Source organism: Malaclemys terrapin, chromosome 9, assembly GCF_027887155.1.
Source record: "Malaclemys terrapin pileata isolate rMalTer1 chromosome 9, rMalTer1.hap1, whole genome shotgun sequence".
Taxonomy (NCBI): domain Eukaryota; kingdom Metazoa; phylum Chordata; order Testudines; family Emydidae; genus Malaclemys; species Malaclemys terrapin.
In genome coordinates, this window is record NC_071513.1 from 20,639,118 (window position 1) to 20,658,840 (window position 19,723).

The 19,723-nt window shown below is 45.2% G+C and overlaps 1 protein-coding gene across 2 annotated transcripts in view; it reads left to right on the plus strand.

Annotated features, from left to right (window-relative positions):
- NEXMIF (neurite extension and migration factor) overlaps positions 1-19,723 on the plus strand; it is a 246,959-nt gene that overhangs the window by 164,598 nt on the left and 62,638 nt on the right. For both annotated transcript variants that reach the window (XM_054040456.1, XM_054040457.1), the window contains exon 2: positions 17,687-17,825. The gene's annotated coding sequence lies outside the window, so the exon portion shown is untranslated. The remainder of the gene's footprint in view (positions 1-17,686; positions 17,826-19,723) is intronic.

Below are 19,723 nucleotides of genomic sequence, written 5' to 3' on the forward strand. Positions count from 1 at the left end.
GTTTTTTTTCCCCCACACTCCTGACTGACAAGTCTTCCTGACAAAAGTGGTAGTGTAGAAAAAGCTTTAGCAAGTGGAGAAGAATATTATAGCTAGGAATCTAGATCATGCCTTAAAACTGGGGTTGCTGTAATTCATTCAGGGAGTACAAATTTTTCATCTGCCATTAGTGGTCACATTTATAGTTGGAGCTTGTAAGGTGCAGAGTGTCCTTAACTCTCATTGACTTCTGAGGGAGTTGAGGGCATTCAGCACCAGGCAGGAGGTGCTCAGCACTTCAGAAGATCAGTCCCTGATATTTTGTACTGAGTTAGAAGACCCATACTAGTGCAAAATATCTCGCCTGTAATAATTCCGGGTTCAGCACTTGTATCAGCAATTGCAAAGAGGTTAACTAAAATCATGTCTGGATGATGGCATATGTACAACTGAGCACTTATAGTGAGATAATTACAGTGCATTTTAATTTATTTTTACTAAGCATATTTCTAATCTCTGCTAGGATCAAAATTCAGCTCTCACTTAATTCAAGATGTAGGATCCTGTAAACCTGAAAGACTTCTCTCCAAAATACAATGCACCTATAATGATTTCTAAACTGCACTCTGATGTTTACAGAGTGCTGTAGCTATTCACATTAACATAAAGCAGTGTAAGGCAGATTGAACTCCATTAGGAGCTAAATTTAGTGACTTGCTAACTTCTTTTTGATATGTTTTTATAATTTCATTGTATTATGACACTTGGTTTCAAATTTGCATGAGTAAATGAGCCTCTCACTGAGTCAGGTGCTAAAGATTTTTTACTTATCTACTGAGAAATAAGGCATTTAAAAAATAGTAAGACTAGAAAGTGATGTATCCCTGACATATTTAGTTTATATTTTTTCAGCAGTGCTGACTGAACATTTTTAGTACTAATAATACAATAAAGCTATTTGTACAACATTTAACAGGCAAAATAATTTTATATCATGAAGAATTTTGCCAAGAAGCTAGTATATTTTGTGTAGGAGTAACATTTTTAAAAAATACAAATTTACAATTAATTAAAAACAGAAATGAAATGGACATGAGCAACACATCTCAAAGAGCAACAGTTACGAAAGGTTAGTAACCATTTTTTCCATGAAATGGTCTTTGAATGAATCAAAACTAAAATATTACAGTTCAATTCAAAATAATATAATTAGTGGACATATTTAATATTAAAGAACCACTTTAAAGCAGGTCCCCAAAAGCTTGTTTTAATAAGATGGCCACTATTAAATAATACCAGTTGCTCAGTAAAGCATTTAGTGTTGATTAAGCACCATTCAGCAAGTATTGTCATATAATTCTGTCACCTCAGTTAATTTTTTAATTGTCAATTTCTATTTTATTACCATACAATCACTATCATTTTAAAATCAAAGTAACTATATATTCAAGACCAGCATTGGGTTTGAGCTTTTTGAGATCTGTTATATTTTTTCCTACAGTACAGTGACTAAGGATAAGTCTATACTACCGCAGTAAGTCGACATAAGTTATGCTACTCCAACTACGTGAATAATGTAGCTCGAGTCAACGTAGCTTGGGTTGATGGGAGACACTCTCCCATCGACTTACCTTACTCTTCTCATTTGGAGTGGAGTTCCAGGGTCAACCGGAGAGCGATCTGCAGTCAATTTGGCATGTTGCTGGCACAGAGAGCCCAAGGGGGCAACAGCGGGGTTCGTTGCCCGGTGTGCTTCGCACCAATGAACACACCAGGGTGGAGAAGCAGACAAAGTTTATTCAAGAGCTCTGAATAGGCACTAGGAGACCAGCATGTCTCAAATCAAGCGCACTGATACAAGCAGTTTTTCCCTTTTTAACCTTTCCTTCCTCCCCCCCCTTCCTTCCCTACCTCCCCCCCCGCCCCGTAGCAGTTACATTAAACGACCTTGGCTGTGTAGCTTGTTCGCTACAAGTTATTTTGCCTTCTGCAAGTTATTTTGTCCTTCAGCTAGAAGCATGTAGGTTCCCCTTATCACTACCGCTTTCCAGCTGCTGGCCTCTGAGGTTGGTTCACTTTGGCCTAGAGTGGGGGGGCTTCGTCGACTCTTGTGGTCTTCCACCCCCCCCCCCCCCGAGTTACCTAGGGTGATGCCTAGTGACACCAACAACTCCCTCCTTTGAGAACACTCAAAAGGCACCGGCTTGAGTTTTCTCATAATTTGAGGACAAAATGTGATTTAAGGCCATGGTCTTAAGATCATTCATTAAAGGGAAAAAGGAAGTGTCTTGACTTCTAGAGGTGGTACATACTTTAACCATTCAACATTTCAGGCATGAGAAGAGAGCTAGGGTGAGGAAACAAAGTACGAGACCAGTAAGCAGGAGGCGGACAAGATCACCTGCCAAGCCCCCTAGGCTAGGGAGCCAGCTCCAGAGGGTATCAAATAGAGTGGATTCCTGTTCCTGGGCCTTCCACTGATTGAAGGCCTGTTCAGAGGACAGGATGTGCTTGTTAATGTCCTCTGCGTTATTTGGGACGTATGTGCAGCATTCATTACCGATAAGGGCACGTGCTCCGCCCTGGGAGGCCAGGACATAATCCAGGGCCTGGTGATTTTGCAGAGCCAGCAATCGAAGCTGGTACAGCTCGGAGCTTATGCCTTTTTCTATGGCCAGGGTGTCATTGGCACACTGGGTAAGGAATACAGAGAGCCTTTTATAGAGCTGGGCCAGTCGTCCCATGCCATAGGACGGGAGGAGAATCATACCAAGTCGATCTCCTTCACTAGTAGGTTCAGTGGTGGCATATAGACACCGGCGTCGTCGGGGACGGCTACTTGGGGCCTGGGGGAGAATTCACAGGGGAGGGGCCAGAAACCCTAGATAACAGCTACCATACCAGCGGTTGGGCAGTGTCTTATAGGCGCTGTGGCCACATATATAATACATTTGGCCATTCCCTAACATGGAATTGTTGCTGCTTTTACTTAGGCTTGCTGAGTATTGTGAAAAGGTTTGGGGCACGTCGCCCACGTGGTGACCTGTGGCGTTATACAGGGACATACTGGTGTTGGCATCAGGGGACAGGTAGTATTGGCAGGTACTGTTGCCGGCAAACCACCAGGGAAGAGTGCCGGTGTTGTTTTGCTTAGATTCTTGGTAACATAACAGGCCCACAGGGGATGAGGCTAATTTAATGGCTTGTGGAATGGTGGTAGCATTACTAAATGGCCTCCAGGTGTCATTTCCTAGCAGGCTAAAGGGGGCTTCTGAGGTGCAGTTTTGTTTTACTGCTTCGTCCCCAAGTTTAGAAGAGTTCCACGCCAGCCAGAGCTGACAGGTGTCGGACCAATTTTGGGGAATGGCTCTCCAGGGTAGCCCTGCCGAATGGTGAGGGATTTGGGAACATATCCAACAATTGGAGAGATTGAATTCCCGGGCAAAGGCAACCTTCAGGGCTTCATACGTGTTTGTTTCCAAGTTGTTAGGGATTCCTTCCCATCCCGCATGTGCTTGGGGGGAAACTGGAGTTAACGAGAGGAATGCTCCCATGGCACAAAGCAGCATGGTGGCAGACCCTGGACCTGAACCCATGCTGTAATTACAATTCCCCAAATGCCCATAAAAGAATAATTACCAACAGCAGACAGATTAGAAACAAAAGGGACCAGGCCAATAGGTTAGGCTGGCCACCTGAAAACAAACATAACCAATGCTCAGAGTTCTCGTGGAGAGTGCGCTGCGACTGTCCAAAGGGAGCACAAGGCATTCCCAGCAAACCTTATTGTCGCTTAAATAACAGTTTAAGTCCCAGATCGTCGCTGGAAGTTTTTTCAGCAGGCTGGACGGTCCACTGTTCGGGAGTAGGCACTGCTTTCAGATGGGAGTGATGAATCCAGTTCTTGTGTCCTTCGACCTTTGCTGCTGTATGGGAAACCAACAGGATGGTGTGGGGTCCCTTCCACTGCTCTTGGAGAGGCTCGTCTTTCCAGGTCCGAACGAGTACGGAATCGCCTGGCTGCAAGGAGTGGATCGGGGCATCCAGCAGAAGAGGCTGTGAATCTTTGGTGTACCTGTGGAGAGAAGAAAGAACAGCAGACAGAGAGCACATGTACTGAGATAAGAAACCGTACCCCATTTCCCACTCCCCTGCCAGAACCAGTGTACCGTTCAGAGGCCATGCCCTTCCAAACATAATCTCGAAGGGACTGAGCCCTAATCTGCCGTTAGGGAGAGCGCGGACGTGGAGCAAAACAAGGGGCAAAGCATCAGGCCATCGAAGAGAAGCCTCCTGACAGACCTTTGAGAGGTGTCGCTTAAGAGTCTGATTTGTACGCTCCACTACCTCACTGGCCTGCGGTCACCATAGCGTGTGGAGCTTCCAGGGGATCTGTAGGGCATCCAATATCTTTTGAACGACTTGTGACGTGAAGTGTGTTCCATTGTCAGATTCCATCCACTGGGGGAGCCCAAAGCGGGGAATGATTTCCTTGACAAATTTGAGGGCCACCGTTTTGGCAGTGTTGTTATGGCATGGGAAGGCTTCGAGTCATCCGCTGAATCAATCCCACCAAGACGAGGAGGTATCTGAACTCTTGGGTCCGGGAGAACTCAGTAAAATCTATTTGCCAAACCAATCCCAGGCCTGGGGTAGGTTCCAGAGTGGCTGGTGGCACTGACACTCCCGGTCGAGGGTTATTCTTTTGGCAGAGCAGACATTCAGCCTGTACCCGGGATGCTATGAGTCTAAGTCCAGAGGTTAGAAAATATTTACTCATAAGCTGGGTAAGAGCCTCCCTGCCAGCATGGGTGGTTTGATGCAACTGCTACAGCACCGGCTGGATCAGGTCCTTCGGTAGGAGGATTTTTCCTTCCGTGGAGTGGAGCCATCCCTCCTTTTCCTGGAGACCGAGTTTGTCGGCCAGTTTTCTTTCATCATGGGAGTACTGAGGGGCTGCAAGCTCACCTACTGATGGGATGAGAGCATGCATATGGGCATCTTCAGCTTCCAGTGGTTCCAGGATAGCAGCTCACTTGGCCTCCCTCTCCGCCCTGGCATTACCCCTAGCCACATCTTGATCTTCCCTTTGATGAGCCTTACAGTGTACCACCGCCACTGCTGAGGGGAGTTGTACAGCTTCCAGGAGCCGGAGAATCTGGGTCCATGTTTGACCAGAGAGCCTTGGGCTGTCAGCATTCCTCTCTGCTTCCACAGACCTGCATGAGCGTGTAGCACTCCAAAAGCATATCTGGAATCAGCAAAAATGTTAACTCTTTTCCCTTTTGACCGTTCAAGTGCACGGGTTAAGGCTACCAATTCAACCAGCTGGACTGATGTCCCGGCAGGCAAACCCTCAGCTTCCACAGTATCGTAGAGGGTCACGACAGCATAACCCACCCTCCTTTGCCTGTCTATAACAGTACTACTGCCATCGGTATACCACTCACAATCTGCATTTGGGAGCGGTTGATCTTTTAAGTCCGGGTGGCTGGAGTATTGGGCGTCTGTGATATCCAAACAGTCGTGTTCCTGTTCCTCTGTTTCTGGCAACATGGTGGCTGGGTTGAGGGAGGGGCAGGTCTGTAGGATAACTTCAGGATTTTCTAAAAGTTTGGCCTGATACCGGGCTACCCGAGCCTGGGTAAGCCAGAGACCACCCTTAGTGTCCAGTAGGGCTTGGACCATATGGGGACTATACACTTGCACAATTCCCCCCAGTGTCAGTTTTTCAGCTCCCCAAGCACTAGGGCAGTTGCTGCGACCGCCCGTAAACATGCCGGCCACCTCTGGGCAATTTGATCCAGTTGTTTGGAAAAGTAGGCCACAGGACATTTCCAGGTGCCTAATAACTGAGTAAGCACTCCCAGGGCAACCCCTTTTCGTTCATGTACGTACAGTTGAAATGGCTTAGAGAGGTCTGGCAGACCCAGGGCTGGGGCTTCCATCAGTTTCCTTTTTAAAACCTTAAATGCCTTGTCGGCTTCTGAGGACCAATGAAAGGAGTCATGATCCACTCTCTTAACGCATTCGTACAACGGTTTAGCCCACAGTCCGAACTCTGGGATCCATATTCTGCAAAAGCCCGCCATACCCAGAAACTTCCTAAGCCGTTTACAATTGCTTGGGATAGGAACTTGGCAGATAGCTTCCTTCCTTTCGTTTGAAAGCTGACACTCCCCCTGCCTTATGTGAAACCCTAAGTATTGTACTTCTGGGAGGGCAATTTGACCCTTACTCCGTGCTACTCGGTATCCTCGGAGTCCAACAAAGTTCAAGAGGCTCACAGTGGCTTTAAGGCAAGGGGTTAGACCCACAGCGGCAATTAACAAGTCATCTACTTATTGCAGGAGGAGGACCTTGTCCTCATTGTCCCATTCCTCCAAATCTCTGGCCAGGGCCTGGCCAAACAGGGTGGGGGAATTTTTAAATCCCTGGGCCAACACTGTCCAGCAAAGCTGTTTTGTAACCCTTCTTTTGTCCTCCCACTCACTGGAGAAAATCTCCTGAGATTGAATGTCGACCGGAATCGTGAAGAAAGCGTCTTTTAAATCCAGAACCGAAAAATGGGTATACTGCCCCCCTATAGAGGTCAACAGCGTATACAGGTTTGGAACAAGGGGGTGCAGAGTCTTAACCCACGCATTAACCGCCCTCAGGTCCTGGACCAGCCGATATGTGCCATTAGGCTTTTGTACAGGCAAGATGGGAGTGTTCCAAGCTGACTCGCATTTTCGAAGTACCCCGTACTTTAGGAACCGGTCTATAGTCTCTTGCAGTCCCTCTCTGGCTTCCCTTTTGATCGGATACTGCCGGATTCGCACCGGGCCTTTTCCTGGCAAGAGCTGAACATTAGCAGGAGTTTGATGGGCTGCCTTTCCTGGGACCCCAGACGCCCATACCAGAGGATATACCTGGTCCTCCCTCTGGCTCCACTCTGGGGCTTGCATGGCTGAGGGCTCTATTGCCAGGGTCATTATCCAGGCATTCTCGGGGGGTAAGGTAAGAGTTACTTCATCTTGGGTGAAATGCAGGGTGGCGCCTAAGCGACAAAGCAGGTCCCGTCCCAGTAGAGGCGTTGAACAATCGGGGAGGTAGACCAGTTTGTGAGAGAGAGTTCTGTTTCCCAAAGCGCATTCCGCTGGGGCATACACTGGACACTTGGTTCCTTTCCCTGTGGCACCCACCACGGTGAGGGACTCCGCCACAGGCAGCTGAAGGGGTTGGTTTACGGCGGTTCGTGCCGCCCCAGAGTCTACCAAAAAGTCTATTTCCGAATTTCCCACCCGCATTTTTACTCGGGGTTCCGGGGGCAGGATGGTCCGTCTCCCCTGACACCCCTATTCGTGATCCTCCGCCGCCATCATAGGGGCGCTTTCCCTCTCGGGGCAGTCATTTTTCCAGTGTCCCTCCTGCCGGCATATAGCACACTGATTGCGACCCAGATGCCTTTCCTGCGGGCCCTTACTCCCCGGCCCCTGCCACCTTCCCGTGGCCTTTCCTTAGTGCTGGCCTGCACTGCCGCTACCATCATTTTAATTTGCCTCTTTTCTTTTTCTCCCTCTCTAAGGGTATGAGCCCTATTTGCGGTTTCCAGGATCTGTGCCATGGACATGCCCATTAAATCCTCCTTTTTCTGTAGTTTCCTTTTAATGTCAGGGGCCGCATGGCTGGTAAAAATACCCTTTATAATAGACTCATAGACTTTAAGGTCAGAAGGGACCATTATGATCATCTAGTCTGACCCCCCGCATGATGCAGGCCACAAAAGCTGACCCAACCCCTTTCCCTTGACTCTGCTGTTGAAGTCCCCAAATTCTGTGATTTAAAGACTTCAAGTTGCAGAGAATCCTCCAGCTAGCGACCCCCGCCCCATGCTGCGGAGGAAGGTGAAAAACCTCCAGGGCCTCTGCCAATCTACCCTGGAGGAAAATTTCTTCCTGACCCCAAATATGGCGATCAGTAGAACCCCGAGCATGTAGGCAAGATTCTCCAGCCAGACCCTCATTGGCCAATGATACTATTTACCATTACCAGCAATGGCACGCTGTTGATTTAACTAAAATCACGTTATCCCATTAAACCATTCCCTCCATAAACTTATCTAGCTTAGTCTTAAAACCAGACAGGTCCTTCGCCTCCACCGTTTCCCTCAGAAGGCTGTTCCAATATTTCACCCCTCTGATGGTTAGAAACCTTCGTCTAATTTCAAGCCTAAACTTCCCCACGGCCAGTTTATAGCCATTCGTTTTCATGTCCACATTAGTACTGAGCTGAAATAATTCCTCTCCCTCCCTGGTATTTATCCCTCTGATATATTTAAAGAGAGCAATCATATCCCCCCTCAGCCTTCTTTTGGTTAGGCTAAACAAACCGAGCTCCTTTCATACAACAGGTTTTCCATTCCTCTGATCATCCTAGTGGCCTTTCTCTGTACCCGTTCCAGTTTGCGTTCATCCTTTTTAAACATGGGAGACCAGAACTGCACACAGTACTCCAAATGAGGTAATAATAATAATAATCTTTATAATAATTAATGGAGATATCCCATCTCCTAGAACTGGAAGGGACCTTGAAAGGTCATTGAGTCCAGCCCCCTGCCTTCACTAGCAGGACCAAGTACTGATTTTGCCCCAGATCCCCAAGTGGCCCCCTCAAGGATTGAACTCCCAACCCTGGGTTTAGCAGGTCAATGCTCAAACCACTGAGCTATCCCTCCCCCCCCCGGGTCTCACCAGTGCCTTGTACAACGGAAGCAGCACCTCCTTTTCCCTACTAGATATACCTCGCCTAATGCATCCCAAGACCGCATTGGCTTTTTTCACTGCTACGTCACATTGCCGACTCATAGTCATCCTGCGGTCTACCAGGACTCCGAGGCCTTTCTCCTCCTCCGTTACTTCCAACCGATGCGTCCCCAGCTTGTAACTAAAATTCTTGTTAGTCATCCCTAAATGCATCACCTTACACTTTTCACTATTAAATTTCATCCTATTTCTGTTACTCCAATTTACAAGGTCATTCAAGTCTCCCTGCAGAATATCCCGATCCTCCTCCAAGTTGGCAATACCTCCCAACTTTATGTCATCCGCAAACTTTATCAGCCCACTCCTACATTTGGTTCCGAGGTCAGTAATAAATAGATTAAATAAAATGGGACCCAAAACTGAACCTTGAGGAACTCCAGTGGTGACCTCAGTGGAGGTCAATAATTGCCTCAGTTGCTTGATTGTCGGGATTTGCATTAGTAGTTTGTCGGATAGTGTCCCTAATACGTTGCAGAAAAGCAACTGGACTTTCCTTTGGCTCCTGTATTAGCGCATATGGCCTGGCCCAATTGTTGTCGGACAGCCGAATGGCGGAGACCATGTAAAAGCAGTTCTTTGTAGGAGGTGAGATGGGTTTGGCCCACGGGGTCATTAGGGTTCCACCTGGGATCTGCTAGGGGGACCATGTCCGCAGGCCCGGGACTTGATTTGGATCCAGGTCATGTCTCCGCTGTGCCTCCTCCCTTGCTTTGGACATAACCTGATTCCGCTCCACCTCAGACAACATGAGGATATTACAGCCATCCCAGTCAGGCTTGTGGCTGGCCAGACGCCCTTCAAAAACTGAGATAAACTTGCTTGGTTCGTGGAAAATTCCCCTGCCTGTGCCTTAAAGGCTGCTAGGTCGACTAGGTTAAAAGGCACATGGGTGTAAACCTGCATAGTAATGGCCTGATTCCTATCCGAGCCATGTCTGGACACCACGGTCTCGGTGATCAATGGATAAAATCCCACCGAGGGGTGATTTCTGGAACCCGAGACACCCTTTCTTTATATGGTGGGGGTGTTATAGCTGAAGGGGACACCGGACCTGCCATTACAGCTGTGGGGGGGGGGGGGGGTTCTGGGGACTAACAGTAGCTACTACCGAACCTGTCAGAGTCAAATTACACTTTTGCAAAATATCTGTTCTATTTCGTAAAGCCATAAACAATTGCGCATGCATATGTTGGTTCCATTTACCCGTTCGCTGACAAAACAGGAGTAATTGAAGAATCATGTTATAATTAAGTGATCCTTCCGGTGGCCACCTTTCCTGGTCCTCTAGCTGATATTGAGGCCAGTCTACTGTACAGAACCTTTTTAATATACTTTTAGTTATTGGATTTGCGTCAAAACACTTTCCAATTTGCTAGAATGCATTCTAAGGGTGTACACCATGCCCTGCCTGTCATACTCTGTCCCTGCCCCATGGCCTAGGGTGACACTGGGCATCCCCAGGTCCTAACAGGCAAAAGTCCACACCTCTGGACTGTTCCTACCTTATCCAAGGGACCGGTTCCGCACCGTCGCCCGCAACCGCTTCTCCACCATCCGAGCGCGTTGCACCATTGTGCCCTCCGGGGTCAATCAAACCACGTCTCCACCGAGGCCCCCGATGAAGTCACTGGTGCGTACTGGGCGTCGGTCGTCGCCGCAACCCGTTGACCGCCAGGAGGGATCCAGGCAAGGCTAAATTTCAGCCTCGAGCCCACCCAGGGATGCCAAAACTGTTGCCGGCCCAGAGGGCCCGAGGGGGCAACAGCGGGGTTTGTTGCCCGGTGTGCTTCGCGCCAATGAACACACCAGGGTGGAGAAGCAGACAAAGTTTATTCAAGAGCTCTGAATAGGCACTAGGAGACCAGCATGTCTCAAATCAAGCGCGCTGATACAAGCAGTTTTCCCCTTTTTATCCTTTCCTTCCTTCCCTACCTTCGCCCCCTGTAGCAGTTACATTAAACGACCTTGCCTGTGTAGCTTGTTTGCAATGTTCCCTTCTGCAAGTTATTTTGTCCTTCAGCTAGAAGCATGTAGGTTCCCCTTATCATTACCGCTTTCCAGCTGCTGGCCTGTGAAGTTAGTAAAGTTTAACATAGAGGGGCTTTGGTTCACTTTGGCCTAGAGCGGGGGGGCTTCATCGAATCTCGTGGTCTTCCACCCCCCTGAGTTACCTAGGGTGATGCCTAGTGACACCAACAGGTGGGTCTGCACTAGACCCGCTAAATCGACCCCCAGTGCATCGATCACCAAAGCATCGATCCGGTTGTAGTGTAGACATAGCCTAAGATGACAAGAGGCACTGTCCAATCTACCTGCCCAATCTTTTGCTGCAATGTGTGGCAGGGAGATTGTCTTTAATGTTGAAGAAAGTAGCTAAATTAACAGTCTTTGAGCCTGAGGTCATTATCCCTATGCACTGAATAGGTACAGCACATGCTGTGGTAGCATCAGCTTTTCCTACACTGCACCTCAACTCTTGGAAGGATCACCCCTAAGTCTGAGATGGTACGGCAGTCTCCATGTTCCACTCAGTCTTTGGATTCTTTTCTATGGAGATTCTCAGCAGAGCTGCCAAGTGTGATGATGATTTTTGTGGTATCTCTCCATTAAGAGTTGGATGGAGATCATGGGTCCATTTCACCAACACTGGTCAGATGGTAACAACATTCATTCACTAGTGACCTGGCGTGGATTTGGATTTGACCTGGTAAAGTCAAAGGTGTGAAAGACCCTATTCCTGATTACCAGTTCCCTGGGCCTACCAATCTCTCCTGATGTCACCATTTTTAGCCTATTTTATTGATTTTTTTTATGCTGTGTCATTAGTAGTGACAGATGCTTTTAATTAAAAAAAAAAAAGCCCAAGAGGAGACCATTCTAATTTGGCATGACATTATGAGACAGAACAGTTCCTGGCATGTGAGGTACATAAAAGGTCATCTTCCATTGCTACAGCCTTTTGGAATAGTGGAATTAAGTTCAAACGCGGGATGTTTTTGAAGTCTTAAATCTCTCTGGGGATGCCTTTCATAACATCTTCGAACTGGATAACACTACGGCAAATGAAATACACTGCACTGGATTAAAGGGTTATTTCCCCTGTGTGTCAAGCTGACATAGAATACTAAACCTCAGGTTGTTCTAGAGTCGTCTCTATCTGCTGACACCCCTCTGCTTTACATAACAGCTCTTGGAGGCTTTTCATGGAAGTTGGTGATTATTTATTCAGCTTCATTGCTTCTTGAATGTGGAACAATTTTATGCAGCAAAAACACAAAATAAAGCAACTAAATGGGAAGAAATTTAATGGGCTTCAAAATGTGAAAGAACTGATGCAGGGAAGAGCAAAGCTGTCTCTTCAGTTCTATTATGCTGCTCTATAATTTATACTGAAATACAAAATATAGATCTGTCTGCATTGCCACTCATACGTTTAGCAGCGCGGAGCTTGCACTAACAACAGGGTGTGATATGTGCTACCCTGGTCTTATCTGTCTGTAGCAACAGTTAAAATTGGTTAAGGGCCACTTGCAGTGTGTTTTGTTGTAGAACAAATGTTCATTTTGCTTTAGAACTTGGTATGTGCAAAGCCTGTGCAGATTGGATTTAGCACAGGGTAACCAAATCATGGCCATCTGTGCAGTGTTGGAATCCTGCCAGAGATCACCATGGCTGAGCCCCAGAACAAGTCCCTATACCTCCAAGGTGGGGAGCAAAGGACTGGGGAGAAAGATGTGTAATTTCAAATGTTGGACAAGAAACCTACACCAGCTCCTCCTGCTTCATCTACAACATGCTGAAACCTGTTGCACTGTAAACTTCGGTGAGGTTTCTTGGTGTCAGGTCAGGCTAAGCAAAAATGGAACTTCTGAGTTCAGGAAACCAAATTCCCATGCAGCATCTTTGAACTCACTCTGAAAACTCAAAGGTTTTCTTTGCTGTTTTCCCCTCTATCCCATCCGCCCCCCTCCTCCCAAATAACTTGAACTTAGTGGTTAAGCTGAAATATGACTGGAGATCCTATACAAGACTAACTTTAAGCTCAGTGAATTTCAGGGGCAGAAAAAAATTGCCAAGCGCCTTTCTCCCTGTGGTCTTACCAAGCCCATGAGAGTCCAAGGTCAGATGGATTTATAGTATTACAAAGCTGTGCATGTCTTGACGGGAAAATGAGTGTACAGAATAAAGTACGTTCCGTGTTCTTGGCATACCTTGGTGCCAAAAATATGGTACTACACATGCAAACACATTCCTTGTGTCTGTGTGCCTATCACACCCATCCTCTAATCTATATTGTACCTATCACCCATCTGTCTGAAGGTCAGTCTCTGTCTTATATAGAGAGAAACATACACCAATAAAGCTAGATTCTTTTTCTGTAATTTCATCATGTTTTGTAATTAGCTGCTGGGGTTTGGCATGGATGATTGTTGGGATTGCAACTCCCAAGACCCTTTCTGCCCCTACCCTTCATAAACATGCTGTAATGAGCTTCTGACAAGGGAAGGTACAACAGACCTCTGGGAAACTCTTCCAGGCACACAGATTTTTCCAGGGAGGAATGATGGCACAGAAACAGACATTGGAAGGTTAGATTTATTTTCAAACTGGAGTGCACATGGCCAAACCTGTGAAGCTGTCCCTGCCTTGAGGCCTGTCAGCCTGCTAAAAAGGCCAACAGCACCTGCTATGCTACTCAAATAGCAAAGGTAGCAACAACAAAAATAACCTCCCCCAATTTCCCTTGAAAGACTTTATTTGTATCTTCTCTCTGTAGAGTGGCATGTGATAAAATAGCACTTTTATAATGGGACCTATATGTTGGATTGCAGCTAAGGTCATAAAAAAACCAGCCAAAGTGCTTGTTTGTAATGGATGTTTTCCTGCTTGTGGCTGTTGTAATAAGCAAGTTGGGGGAACTCTCTTTCAAATGTTGTTTTGATGTGCACTGGAAGTTAAACTTCAACTTGAGACTTGAAGGTTGTGACTTTTAAAGGAGCCTCAGGGTATGGCTATACTGCAATCAGTGTGTGTGGCACGCGTCAACATACCTGAGCTAGTTTTAATCAAGCCAGAGGAGACGTGGGGGGGCCCAAAGCTAAGCACCAGTACCAATAGTAGTGGAGCGGTGGCGGCACAGACTTCAGTGCAGGCTAGCCACCTCAGGAAGCACCGAGTGTCCCAGCCAGGCTTGTACAGCCTGCTAGGAGGCCCACGCTAGCTAGATTAAAGCTGGTGTCTACTGGTGCTGCAACCACACTTCTAGTTGCAGTGTAGACAAATCTTAGGAGATTTATGTGCACAAGCCCATTAAAATCCAGTGGGATTTGGGCATCTACTGCTCCTTTAGACTCCTTTGAGAATCACAGCCTAAACATTTTCACAACTAATTTAGCATTGGTGAAAGGTACTGAACTGGCAGGAGACCTGAAATACTTTATTCAGTGGCAAACTAGGTTTGGCACAGACAACAACAGTGGAAATGTCCCTCGTGTTTGTTTATTTATTTGTATTATCGTAGCATGTCCGACAGAGCCCTAGTCATGGACCGGCACCCCATTGTGCTAGTGATGTACAGACACAGAATAAATAAACAGTTCCTGCCCCCAAAGAGCTTCCAGTCTGACGTGCCTGCGTGCTCATATTGATTTTTACTCTGAGTAGGAGGAGATTTGCATCTCCATGGCCCATTCAGTTCTTAGCATCTCTGTTGTGTGTTATTTCGAAACCTATCCACTGGAAGAGGATTGAGACCTCCTTCAGATACATCAGTGAATAGCCATTAGGTCATATCACTGCTGACCGGACTTAGACTCAGACTAACAACTTCCTGGTGAAAGACTCTGTATCCTCTTACCCATTCCCTGGGACACCCAGTTTCCAAACATTAAAGATAATATTATGAAAGCTAGATGAATCTTTGGGGGAGGATGCGCAACCCCAGGACACAAGAATATGGTTAATTACGTGTCAGGGTTCAAGTTATAGTACTTAATCTTCTGATGTTCTTTTTACTAGGGCCATTTGTGCCTTGGGTTTCAGATATATCAGATCCATCTTTCCATCTGGCCTATTGCACACCAGCTCCAATCATCATAACAGCTTTCTTAACTCTCTCTCTCTCCCACAAATCAACCCTCACTTAGGACTCTGGACTCTGACCTTTCGTTTAAAATAGCAGATACCAAAAATATATTCTTTAGTCCCCATGGGAGTTTTTCTGCTTAGTTCAGCTGCTCCACGGGCTCATTCATCCCATTGCTCCTTTGGGTTAATCTAAAGCCACAAACGTGACCCATCCCAAGTGACCCTTGGGATGATCTGCAATCAGTAACCGAGTTACATGCTAACAATGGCCTCTACAGAAATTCCGAGGGGTAGAACAGAGACTACATGTGCTGCCTTTTCCCTGAATTCTTTTTAAGAAGACCTCTTTCCAGGCATCAGGTTTGTCTGTTTTCCAAGTGTATTCACATATAAACACCTACACCCATTAAAAACGTGAGAAATTATAGCTTCAGTTTTCTGCTGTCCATGAGTAATTCAAATTACCTACTTTTTTAGCTTTACCTTTTATCTAGTAGCTTGAGAGCAGGAGTAATGACAGCAAATCTGGAAATGATTCTGATAGGTGTGCATGTTCCCTGAATTGCCTGTAGGTGGTTGCACACCCTCAACCCAATTGCCCCCAACGAGCTATTCTGTATTGCAACAGGGGAGCTAAAAATCTCACTAGGAAAATTAGTGAGACTGCAGCCATGCAAGCATTCCCCTTAATGGGTGCAGTAAGATGCTATCATTTATGAGGGGAGGGATAGCTCAGTGGTTTGAGCAGTGGCTTGCTAAACCCAGGGTTGTGAGTTCAATCCTTGAGGGGGCCATTTAGGGAACTGGGGTGTAAAAAAAAAACCTGTCTGGGGATTTGTCCTGCTTTGAGCAGGGGGCTGGACTAGATGAGGTCCCTTCCAACTCTGATATTCTATGATTCTATACAGCTTTATCACCTCTTTCAGCAATTATTAGGCCGAGGGTGTTTTTTTTTAAGTGTTTAAATTATTTATTCTCTGTACTAAAAATATAATTTGCAGGGAGTCTATATTACTTTTGCTCATAATAACAATTCTCTTTAAAAGCACTAATGTGGTAATGTGTTCCAGCAGATAGGGCGCTGGGTAAGAAGTCAGGAGGCCAGGGACTGATTCCCAGCTCTGCCCCTGACCTTAACCTCAGTTCTTCAGCTGTGCTTGAGCTTCCCTGTTCTGTCAAATGGGAATGGAAAGCTTCCCAGCTTTGCAAAGTGCTTTGAGGTCTATTGAAAAGTGCTATGTTATGTAACCATTAGCTGTTTGTTGTGAGCTCTGTTTAATATTTCTGATTATACATTTTCTTATGGTGTCACCAGTAAATATGGTGCTGTACAGTGCAAATCAACACAATCCTTACCTCTAGTACCTTACAACCTAACTTAGCCAAGGACGTATGTAAAGATTTGTTGTTGTCTTTGGAGCTGTGTATATTAATCGTGGGGTTGGGGGGAAAACGACTCTGGGCGTGTCTGAGATTTTAATGGGATACAAAAGGTTGGACAGTTTTAATGACATCAAATAACCCTGAAATCAATCATTTCTCATCTCCATTCTTCTTTCAACCATCTAAAAATAAAGTTACATTTTAAGGACCTAAAACTGTGCAATAGAAAAATAAATCATGATTGGTGGAGATCAGTGTCAAGGAAATAGCCCAAGACATTTCTCCCAGGCACTATGTTGCCTTAAGAGTCCAGGTGTGAGCCAAGCGTGGAGAGAGGGGTGGAGGTGTAAAAATTAATCTTCTGTCATACATCAAAAATGTTGTTTAAGACTCCCCCCCCCCCAAAAAAAAACCCCTCACATTTATTTGTACAGCAGCTATTTACCCTGTGACTTTTTATAGCCTGATTGTCTGGGTGTTTAAATAGATGCATGGGTCTGTGGGTATTTGGGGAAAATAATCACTTGTAAGAAATTCTGCAGTTAAAGCAGATGGTGTGACATAAAATGTAGCTTTGGGGGTACTCGTGGAGCCCAAAATGTTGTCCATAGTTAATTTCACTCCACGATATGCAGCCTTTTGTTGCGAGAAGATTTGGACGAATGCTTGCATTTGATGCCTGTTGACGTTTGAATGTAGTGTGGAAGAACCTTTTGTCCATTTGCTAGGGGTGGGGGAAGAGCTGAAATTCCAGAATTTTCTGCCCTTTCGCCTGACTTGAGCAGTTTCCCATACCTACCTTTGCTCAATGAATAGAGTTTATGAAAGCCTTTTGACACAGATTGGTTTGATCTTGCCCTGGGCTCTAAGCATTAGCTTAGTGTCCAGCAGTTCCTTTCTGTTCATCTTTTTTTGTCTCTTCAGCTCTTAATTTTCCTTTTGCTCTCTCAGTATGGCCCCTATTGTGCCACTATATTTGTTCAGCAAAAAATGTGTAGATGGTTTCTTCTGCCACCCATGCTGCTTAATAAATTGTCCAGCATGAGGTGCTGAAGACCAATGCACCTCATCCTGCTATTTCATCTCCAGCTGGTGGAGTACATCTCTATATCTGCCTAGAGAGGGCAAGTTCTGAGGGCAGACCCTCTTATGCACAGTTGCCCAGTGCACTGGCTGGTATCTTGCTAAAGAGCAGCAGAAGCTTCCTTTGTTGGCATTTTAAAAGCTGGGGTTTTTTGGTTGTATTTTTTTATAAATCGCTCTTTCCCCTCCCCCTCCAAATAACTGACAACTGCATTTTCCTTGATCCGTGTGATGTTTGTATGTGTGCATAAAAACAGTAGAAAGCATTGCATTGATGTAGGTGTCAGTAATCTGATATGTATGTACATAGGGGACTATTTTGCACTAAATCACTTTTTGTTTTACAGTCTCCTTCATCAGCAAGTATAAACCCTTCCACTCTCCTCTTCACCTACCCAAAGACCAAATCTGGAAAAAGTAACCAAAAGGGAGGCCCACATCATAAACAAAACAGGGAAAGCGGGATGGTGTTGAAATAATTTAAGGGTAAGTGATGCTTTTTTATCCTTTTCCTTCTCTCCCCTCATTCTAACATGAGGTCTAGAAAACAAGCTAAATCCTTGGTGTTGAGTAGAGGGTAATATAGAGATGAGCCATGAGGCAACTTAACTTGTATGTATCGCCAAGATGGATGCGTGACTGAAAACAACTGTTCTCACAAGAAACATGGTGATGTGGTTTACAAGGATGACAGAATCTTGTCTTAACTGAGGAAACCTTTACAAAGAGGGAGTACTTCAGAGCTTTGAACTTTCTCTTTTTGGTACACAGTTCTGTTGTGTGTTTTTCTTTTACATTGCAACTTGGACGTGGGATGGGGTAACTGATCATTAGCATTTTATTTGCATTTTGTGGAATGTTGTGACTCCCTATTCTGAAATCTTCCACTGTTGTGGGTTTTGGTAAATTTTTTAACGGAGGAACCTAAAAATGAATGTCTTTCTCACTTCATCAGTGAGAGATTAATGTCTTTTAATTATCAGATGTCACTGGATCTTCCAAAAATGCTTTCAAAGGTCAAAAGGATAAAAGATAGCAAAAGAATCAACTTGCAATATGCATCAGATCAGGATGCAATCTAACTGGAAATATACATCTTAGGAGACTTATTTATACTGAACTTTCCTTTCCACATGAAAGGAAAAAAATCAAGGTATAATAATGATCTATTACCCCGCCTTTGTAAATCAGGATCTTGTCTGAAATAAAGTTGCTAGAAAGCATTATTTAGGATTAGTGGTCTCTAAGTGTTGGAGAACAAATTTTCAAAGATGGAACAAGGTATGAGCATGCAAATATCTATATTTCCTCACATACCCATTCATAGGTAGATAGGTTGCACAGTTGTTCACCTGGAAAATTTTGCCATATGTCGTTGGGGTTTGGGCTTCGTTACTACTATTTTTGTAATGCTTGTTCATAAAAAATTCATAGCTGGGAGGGGAACTTAAATCCCTGCTTCAAGTCAAAAAAGGAAAATATGGAACTGGAAAGGTAGACCATATCATTTAAGAAACATGATTCATAAATTAATCCTCATCTGGTATGCCATCTGTGGCATGTATCTCAATACAAAAATCTTGGTTTTATAGCTCTTTAAAGAGCTCTGTTCTAATTGGCTGCCTGAGATTTCTGTGTTGCTAATAGGGAATCAGCTTTTTTTGGTCATTGTTATTTCTGCACCAAGTAGGCTATAGGGACAAATGCAAGAGTGCCTAGAAAATATGAAAGAAAGCAGGACTCCATTTGGTCAGGTGATTAGCATGTGCCAATGTAGTGCTATGTGACTAACTTCCAGACAAAGCCAGTAAGTGGTTATATTTTGTACGAATGTATACTTGGCACTGTGGTGCAAAAGATTGACTGTGGATTTTCTGCCTGGTTTTTGGGTACAGTCAGCTAGTTAGATGTCTAAATAATTTAATTTGTGAGTGCAAACTTAGAGAGTGTTTTAAAAAATGTGGCCCATTTGGGTCCCTAGTGAATCCATCCCCGGGGAAATCAAGCACAGGGTGGTTATTTATTGTACAATTTCTAGAGCTTTGTCCAATCTAAGTTTTAAATATCCTGAGTAATAGGGTCTCCCCTACTATCTCCCTGAGATGAACTATTGCACTCTGTGTGTGTCAAAGAGAAGCAGGGAAATCTCCTTTCCCTGCTTTAAACTTCCTTTTCTCTGATTCTAAACTTTGGGTTGCTTTCCTAGCTATTTCCAGAGAATGCCTCGTGTGTGTGTGTGTGTGTGTGTGTGTGTGTGTGTGTGTGTGTGTGTGTGTGTGTGTGTGTGTGTGTGTAATTTTTTACATTTAATTCATTGAATACCATACCACATGGTATTTACTTCTCTCCTAAGCTCTGAGACCTCTGTGTTTTTCTGTTCCCTC